Source organism: Apteryx mantelli, chromosome 9 (genome assembly GCF_036417845.1).
Source record: "Apteryx mantelli isolate bAptMan1 chromosome 9, bAptMan1.hap1, whole genome shotgun sequence".
NCBI classification, from domain to species: Eukaryota; Metazoa; Chordata; class Aves; order Apterygiformes; family Apterygidae; genus Apteryx; species Apteryx mantelli.
Window position 1 is genome coordinate 2652277 of NC_089986.1, and position 9015 is coordinate 2661291.

Here is a 9015-nt window from a genome sequence, read left to right on the forward strand (position 1 = left end):
TTCTCCTGCTGGAAGGAGGGGGGAAAAATCTTATAGCAAGTATGACAGGAAGCAGAATTCTCCACAGCAGAATTCTGCTTATTTAAAATATTCATCATTCTTATTTTTATCTTAGTGCAGCATTTCCTAATTTCTTTTTCCTGACTCTATTCCTTCCCCTTCTTGTCTCCCTCCTTTGCTGAGGCCTGGAGAAAAAAAGAGCAGCAGTGGCCAGGTCAGATTATATGACACTGGGGGGCAAGACTTAGACACTGAGTCACTCTGGAATTGCCACTCCAGGATGAGGAGATATGACATGATACTTTTACTCTTTCTGGGAGGAAACAGGAACTGAAGCCCAGCCCAGAAAGGAAGGATGGGGTTTAGCGGCTAAAACTAGCATAAGGCTGTGCTTCGCTTCTAATTATGCTCCATTCCATCAGTTAGGCATGCCTCACTATTTGAAAATTCTTACTCTAGTAAGAATTTCAACTTAAACTCATATGATAATCAAAATCACTACTTGACTATAGTTTTTGCTTCTTTAGAAAAACAATATGGAATAGAGCTTCATGGCTGAGGGGAACAGTAATGAGATAAGAAAATTCTCAGCCCTCTGGCACCAATTTTGAACGTACCATTTTGAACAGCCCGTAGTTTCCAAAGTTGTCATCTTGTGGTTGTCGAGTTGCCAATGTAAAAATCTCATTCCCACTAGATGTCTCTCTAATCCCAAAGCAGTTGTAATAGTAAACCTCAGTGGCAGTCTAAAAACGGAAGGCTGTAGAAGAGAGATGCATGAAAACAGAAGTTGCCTTTCTACTTTTTAATCAGAGATGAAGTTAGGGTAGCATGAAAAAGCAGCTTTCTGTAAGGCCTGTTGCCTTAGAATCTAAATCGTTATGGATAAAAAATATTAATCAAAAAGGTCAAATCTAAGCATTTATCTTAAATTTGGTGCAATCCCTGAGGGACATTAAAATAAATAAATAAAAAAAGAATGTACTGTCTTCCCCTCCCTTGTTTGTATAAAGCATTGATTGAAAGCTGTGCTGCCCCTTGCTCACCAAAATCACAACGAGTGAACATTGCTAACAGCCAGTTTCTGGACCTTGACTGCTGGGAAGGACTGTCACCTTTCTTTGGAAGCTGTAGGTGTTCACATTAGCTGCTGGCAACTTCTGCATCTTCATGTTATAGTTCTGAAAGGAAGACATTAATGAATGTCATTAATTATTATTAAAATGTTATTAATGGCAACTAAATATACCTATCATTTCTAAAAATGTTGAATTGCATTTCTGGATACCTTTTCAGTGAGTTTCTGAGTATCTTTCATATAAATTATTGCCATTTTATTTCATTAGTCATACAAGTTACAGAGTTCTGTGACTATTTGAATTGATTATATATTTAAATAAAAAATTAATATAAATGTTGTTATCACATGTCTACCTCTAGTTGCTTATAGTGGAATCCTGCTTTTATCTGACATTTATTAACAATTTATAATAAACTGTCTTTGCAAAATACTCTGCATTGGACTGATGTTACAGATGGAATGCAATCAGCTTTTTAACAGCACTGTCAAAAGGCCACTAATGCTAAAAAAAAATTGCATCTTTAAACCTACCTGTAAAAGAACTTAACTATAAAAATGTAAGAAAGTAAGGATACCTCATTTATGCCAATACATTTTAAATTTAAATAGGAACTGCTGATCCTTACAAAACTGACTGGGAATTGAGAACTGATTGTCCAAGTCCTCTCAAATTACCTTCAACCTTGATTCTGACATTGCTCTCTAGTACATGGAAATATACAGCACAGAACTGATCAGTGCACCCAAGTAATCTATTACCAGTTTCTCCAAAACAGTTCAGAAAAATGGCCAATTTTTAATACACTGTGCTGGTTCTCAATAGTTTGAACAGAACTAGAAATTTTCCTACGCTTTTGGAAGTTGGAGGCTGCAACAAAGGTAATAAAAGCTGAGATTATTTCTTTGAGTGAACAAATGAAAACTATTCTTGACAATTATGTGTTGCCTTACCTGTGAAACTAGTCATATACTGTGATCATTTCTGAGCTGTACAAACTTGATGTTATGATAACCTGTGCATTTAACATACTTTTTTACAAGCCTTACTTAAATATGACTTTAATATTGCCTGCTAAACTAGCAAGATTTTTTTTCAGTTTTAGAGTCAAATAATGTAAAGCAGGTAAGACCTTTCAAATTACTTCGATCTATTCAAAGTTCAAGAACAAACACCTGAACCATGATCACATTTTAGATGGTGAAAAAATTTTGCTTCAACTGGTGCAAACCACCAGCCTCTGAAGCTGGAAAGACCTTATTTTTTGGATTCCTATGGAAATTGGCCCTTGTAGGCAGTAGGTGAATCAAGTAACTCTTGTTACCTGTCTGATTGATAGCCCCTGGGGTGTGTCTTGCTATACATTTTGCACTTTTGTTGGTCTGATTTTACAGCTTGAGGCCATGGCCAAATTCACAGCTCAAGTCTGGCAATCTTTACAATTAACCTAATAAAGAGTTTGCACCAGGAATGTATTTGCTGCCCTTGTTCCCAGCGCCAGCAGTTTGTTCATATCTCTGCCTGGTTCTAAGAGAAATGCCCCGCTAACATGCGGCCCTGTCGAGTAAGTTCTGTTATTCTGGTGCAGAGGTTTGTAGAGGACTCTGTGTCACCTCTTGCGCATACTGCTGTTCGCCGCATGCATTACTGACAGAAACGTCTCAGCAAGCGCCAAGTAGCTTTGCCCCAGTGTTCGGAAAAGAATCTGTGGATGCCGTGGTGCCAATACCAGAGCATGCTTGGGCAGCATTTTTCTCTCCCTCCCGGTGCCAAGGAGAAGAAAAGTTGCCAAGATTTAAGAAACAAATATGTCAACTCAAAGAAGACTGTTCAAGTTCAGCATCTTCAACATTTATTTTTTTGGTCAATTGACCCTTTGGCCATTGGGAATGGCAAGATGTGATAGCTGCAAATTGCTGAAGTAATTCATAAACAAAATCCCTCTGCTCCCTAATACTTAAACATCTGCTGCCAAAATTTTTATAAATCAATAACTACCATACACAATGGCAACAGAGACCATTTAAACAAATACTAATTTTGGCTCAAATCCTAGTCTCATTGGAATCGATGATAAACACTCCTCCAGGGATCAGAATTTTTTTTTTTTTTTTTTTAAGAATAAGAATGTATTTGTTTATATGCCTCTGTTTTCGCCCTACTAAACAAAAACAGAGGACAAAAGGAAATATAGCAAAATTAGGACTGATTAAAAGAAATGCTGTTTCACTTAATGAAAAATTAAGCTCTGGAATTCATTGCCACAAGATGTAGTCAAAGCTAAAAACTTAGCAACTCTTAAATGGATTTATTGTATATTTATATTTGAAAAATAACATCCAAATACTTTTAGAAAGAAATAAAAATGTATCCTGCAGGTCTTGGAAATGAATTTTTGTTACAATGATAAGATATTCTAAGGGCAGACTGTGTCACGTACAGCTATCGTGTACTTTCTAGTAGTTTCTTATAAAAGGTCTAGAACTGGTAACTTGTAAATAAGACACTGAACATCAGACAGACCTCATAGGCTAATACAATCTGGCAATTCCTACATTTCTTATATTTTGTAAACAGCTATTAAATGAAGTAGATGAAAAGCACTGATTTTAAAAAGGAAGAAATCTCTCATGTTTCTGTGAATCTAGCAGAGTGTATTTCACCAATTCTTTTAATTGAGAGTCTGTCTCAAAGAAAAACAAAAACCTCATTCTTTTACATGGTTGAAGTCGTACAGATATGGAAGACTTCAAATATAACTGACACAACCTGGTGCTCTCTATTGCAGTCTAAATGGTATTTGTTGCCCTGATAACAGCATGCAAGCATAATTTATTAGTTTATACATTATTCATGTATAATTCATGTGTGATGGGAGGAAGCTGGTCTGCAAGTAAGTTATAAATGGAAGGTTATCAAGAACTTGTAGAAGTCAGTGACAATTCTATATATAGCTAGTCCCAATGCATGTTATGTAGATGCAACAAAGCACATTTCTTACTTACCAGTGTTAAAAGTACAAGGTTTGGAATTTCCTGGATGCATGAGTTTCTACTGTAGTATATGTAAAATACTTAGTAATTTTTTTTTTTTAAATCAACTTCAGCGACAAACAGTAGCTTTTAAGGATATTTCCCAATTATATACAGAGTCTATACTATACCCAGAAATGTTTTCTATCACAAATTCTTGCGTGGGAGAAAATGAAAGATTTGGGGATAACAGTAGAAGACAAAAACTAGCTCCTATAAATAGCAGGAATTATATTCCCCAATTTATATTTGGCATAAAATATGGCTCAATTTATCCACTTAAGGCTGACAATGCACTTCTGAAGGGGTATTTTATATTTAAGCAAAAGCACTCAGAAAGAAGTTTGGTTTACATTTCCAGATAGTTTTACATCTGTCTTTTTTCATTTACTTCATTAGGGTTACCCCACTTTTAAACCAGCTGAAGTTTCATCAGTGTCAGACCCGGCATCTTTGCATAAACGAAGAGACTGAGAGGTTGTCTCATGATTCAGATTCGATTTCAATAGAAAAGTCTCCTTCTGCTAATGAACGAAGGAGTAGGGTTTTTTTTCTTGGTATCTTCTTTGTGTATGCAAACCTGGAAAGTGCTCTGATAACCAATATAATCTGAAAGCAGTGCCAGACAGTATGAGCTCAGCTTTGATGAGTTAGAAATGGTCATACCCTGCAACAGACTTTTCACTGAAAATTGTTCCTGACATCAACAGGCAATTTGCACAGAGTAAGGCAGAATGAAGGCTGAATCTGAACTTCAGCAGCAAAACAGGACGAAACATTCATTATATGAAAATAAAATATGAATAAACTACAATAGTTTGAGGGTACATTAGAAAACACAGAGTTGACAGACCTTCCAAACAAACCTTGCCAAAGTTTTAAAATAATGTAAGCTGGTAAAAAGTTTCTTGAGTACAGGATGGACTTTGTTAAGACGTTTCAGTATTTCCTCCTTCCGAGGCTCAGCAGAGCACAAATTTCAAGAGTATAAAGCTTCCATATACTGAAAAGAAAGAAAAAAAAAAAGACTGCACTGGACTCCTGTGAAGAAAAGCTATATTCACAGTGTTTTCATCATCAATTTATCTTAGTGTTTCTTCTATGAGATAAAAGAATTTAAAATATCATTAAAAAAGAAGCATCATGAAGTGTTTGTGTGTCTGTGCTTAACAGCATGCCGAATTACAAAGACAGACATATCAGAATGCAGCAGTGTGCACACAGAGAATGCAAGGAAGTGACCATAACTTTGGCCTGAGGATCTGGGCATGCAAAACTACTATATACTGTACTATATTGTAGTTGTGACAGAACTGTTGATATTTCTTTATTTTTATTGTTGATATGTATTTATTTTTAAAACAAGAGAACCTTGTAATGTAGTTATAATAACTATATATATTAAAAAAATCTAGCTAGCAATATTGTTCTTTGGTGAATACTCAGAATGATTTTTGGCTTTCATTCTCACAAACCAGTTGCTGGCTGGAACTTTGCCTATGTAAACATCTATGCAGTAATCCAATTTTCACTTCCAAGTGTTAAGCATCCCCACTGGTTAAAAATAATCCTTGCAGAAAAACAGTAGGTGATGACTATGCAGATACACAGTCAGAAATATTTCTGTATTTCTCAGTAATTGCACCATATGTTTTTCAGATATTTTAGTATATTTTACATAGCTCTGCAATTCTAAATAATTTGAGCACAATCAAGATCTTTTTTCAGCTTCACTATAATTGATTTGTACTCTGCATGGAATAGAAAACATAAGCCAATGTGAAATAGCTATGAAAAAGAGCTACTGAGCATGAAGAGTTAAGATGAACAGAAATGTTAGCAGAAAATGTTTTGGGCAGAAACCTAAACAAACATCTACGAAACAGAGAGAGAACAGAGAATTATAAATACCAACAAGATGTCAATATGGCAAAATGACCTTTTGTTCTAAATGAATATGTTCAACAAAGCTCTGAAGTCTGAATCAGATTTAAATAGTCATATCACCAAAATGAATAAGAATTAAGAAGGTAAATTAATTCCTAAGGGAAATCACTGTAGATCTCATTAGTTCAGGAACAAGATACCTTAAAACTTTTAATTAAAGATAATATTTACAGCAAATGAATAAGAGTTGGCAGGTTTCAGCAGAAACTGTAATCTCATTTATGCAAAGTTTTCTTATATTAAGGCAGACATCATTAATCTCATTGGAGATGCCCTCCAGACTGACAGTGCTGTAGCACGGAGGTGATTTCTTACAGAAGCCTTTTTATCTACACAAAAGAAATCTAACTCAAGCAGACACAAACCATAAAAAGGCCCGAGCAATTAGAGATATCACTCTGTGCAAATAGAGTACTGACTTTATCATGTTAGTGAGCCTCTCATAATGAGTTCACTTCTAACAGGGCCCATCTTCCCACTAGCAGCCAAAAAATTAACAATAACTAGAACTCATATTGCTCAGTTATCTGCACAGTAATCCATCTCTGGATCTCCTCTGACTTGGAAAGAAATTTCATCTTTCAGAGTCTGAGTTCACTAAAATTAAATAGCAAACTGTAGATTATCTGATGTACAGTGAACAACTGTTGGAAGGCTCCACATTTCCATTTTACAGTTGTACTGAAGAGGTAATGGGTATCTCTCTACATAAGAGAATTCATACAAAGGCTAAACTGCACGAAACTAAACTTCTTTCCATTTGGTATCTTTTATCTTGTTCAGAACCTGTAAATAAACATCATTTAAAATACCTATTTAGCTAGCTTTTGGTAAAAGACTGCAAACCAAGTTAACCACACTGAAACAAACATTTTTAGAAGATAAAACACCAGGAGGGTAAGAATTTGCAAGTTTTTGTATTCATGCTAATTATGTTAAAGAAAATTCACCTTGCTTAGTTTTAGCAAGTAATATATATACATTCTAGCATACCATGTCATCTATGTTAATAAACTGTAATAAACAGTAGCAAAACCAAATTGATCCATCTGTATAATAGTCATGGTATAATGACATGTAATTAATAAAGGAGCACTGTACACAAACCTAGCCACTTTAGTAAAGTTACGTATATTGCATTTCTAGTACAATCTCGCTTCAGAGGAGCTTTAAAATCCATGGATTTAAAGACTAACTAGAGTGTGAAGTATGATATTACTACAATCTTTGTAATATTTTTCTGTACAGTTTGAAACAAAGGTTGAATTCTGACTCTGAGCAATAAAAAAGTTCTTTGATAATATCATAACTGGCACAAGATTTCGTTATAAAAAGCCCCAAAGCACCAGAGTTCACTTCCTTGACCACAGCCTGATTTGTTTTATTTGCTAATCTTTCATCAGAAATGTACAAACAGTTCGCAGACTTCCCTGGGTAATCAATGTGTAACCCTTTTTCTGTCATGCCTCCCTGCCCACCAGTCAGTCAGTATACACATTTTCACTGTAACAACCGTTCAAACTTGGAGTGCTCTTAAGGCTGCAATATCACCACTTGCTAGGATCTAAAGAGAAGTGTACATCAGTAGACAGCAAAATCAATGCTCACCTGATTACAGATATTTTTCAAAAATATTGCAGGCTCAGTTCATTCATCTTTTATGTCGGTTTTCCACTTTGGGCCAAATACTAGCAGAACTGCTTCTGCAGCATGATGGATCTTGGTGGAACTGTAGTGCCTACCCATGCTCCTTGCGGGAGGAGAGATAAGTAGATCCCACAAGGATCTACTTTCATGACTGCCATATAAATACTCCGATGCTCTCTAATCCAACATGGTTATCCAGGGCACATTTTCTCTCTCCCCCCTAAAATCCGGAGCACTGAAAGAGATGGGAGGAGGGGAGGAAAGAGCCTTCACCTGTCTCTCAATACAAGTTGCAGGATAGCGAATAACCCAGCTCTGAAACAACTTTGGCATCCAGAAGAATTTTTCCAGACACATATAGCTTTTTTCTCCATAATTCTCCCATCCTAGGAAGAATGAAGTTAGACACCTATACATCTGATTCTTTCAAACTATCCTCCTTCAGAAATAAGTTTATATATGAGCACAGTTTTTATACATGCACCCACATATTCGCTGCCTCCCACCGCCTTTAGGAAACCTAGATAATACGTGCTCCATTCGTTTACTGAAACCTTCCTTTGACCATGCCCAATGTCAGGATTTACTGAGGGGTTTCTCCTTTACAGGAGTCGGCTGAACTGACTCTTCCCGCACAGAAGACAAAGATCTATTTTTCCCTTTCTGTTTAAACAGTAATCCTAACTGTTTTCACCCTCAGAGCTAGTACAGTTAACCAATACAGAAGGAACTGCTGGTCAGGACTTCAGAAAGAAACTGCTATAAAGCCTGGGAAATCCAATATGTCTTGAGAGTCCTTAAGAGGTGTGGAGTGAAAGGCAATCCTGATCTATAAACTGCCTGCAGTGGCCATCCACAGCCAGAACAGCAACCACGGTCAAATATCCCCGAGAAGTGGGTCTTACTCCCCAGTTTTTCTTTATGTTACCCATGACTGGAAGAGATATTTATGGTTTTTTTTTTTAAATGCAAGCTGTTGATGCTTTTTACCAGAGTATCACTTTTTTCCCCTCTGGCAAACGCTCTCTACCAAAGACTGTTACTCAGACCAATGCCTGGTTTCCAAACGTCTCGGGAACAGGGCAGAGCCTGCCACAAAGAACACAGTGACTTTATTTTACTGCCACCTAGTGGGGAAAAAATAAAGTGATTTTCTGAGATCACCTGAACCAAACCACCCAATTCCTTGCTGTCCCCACTCCAGCCCACCCATATCCCTGCCAGAAAGCCGGGTCCATGTGCCATAAAAAGTCCTGTCACGAAACCCTCATTCACTACTCGTTTTAACACCTGAAAGCACTGTGTGTATA

General features: G+C 36.5%; 1 long non-coding RNA gene across 1 annotated transcript; it reads right to left on the reverse strand.

Moving 5' to 3' along the window:
- Nucleotides 1-987: 987 nt before the first annotated feature.
- Nucleotides 988-8127, reverse strand: LOC136992661 (uncharacterized). The gene is made up of 3 exons (XR_010885088.1): nucleotides 7667-8127; nucleotides 4965-5114; nucleotides 988-1181 (listed from the first exon to the last, which is right to left on the reverse strand). It is a non-coding gene; the product is annotated as an uncharacterized lncRNA (long non-coding RNA).
- Nucleotides 8128-9015: the final 888 nt, after the last annotated feature.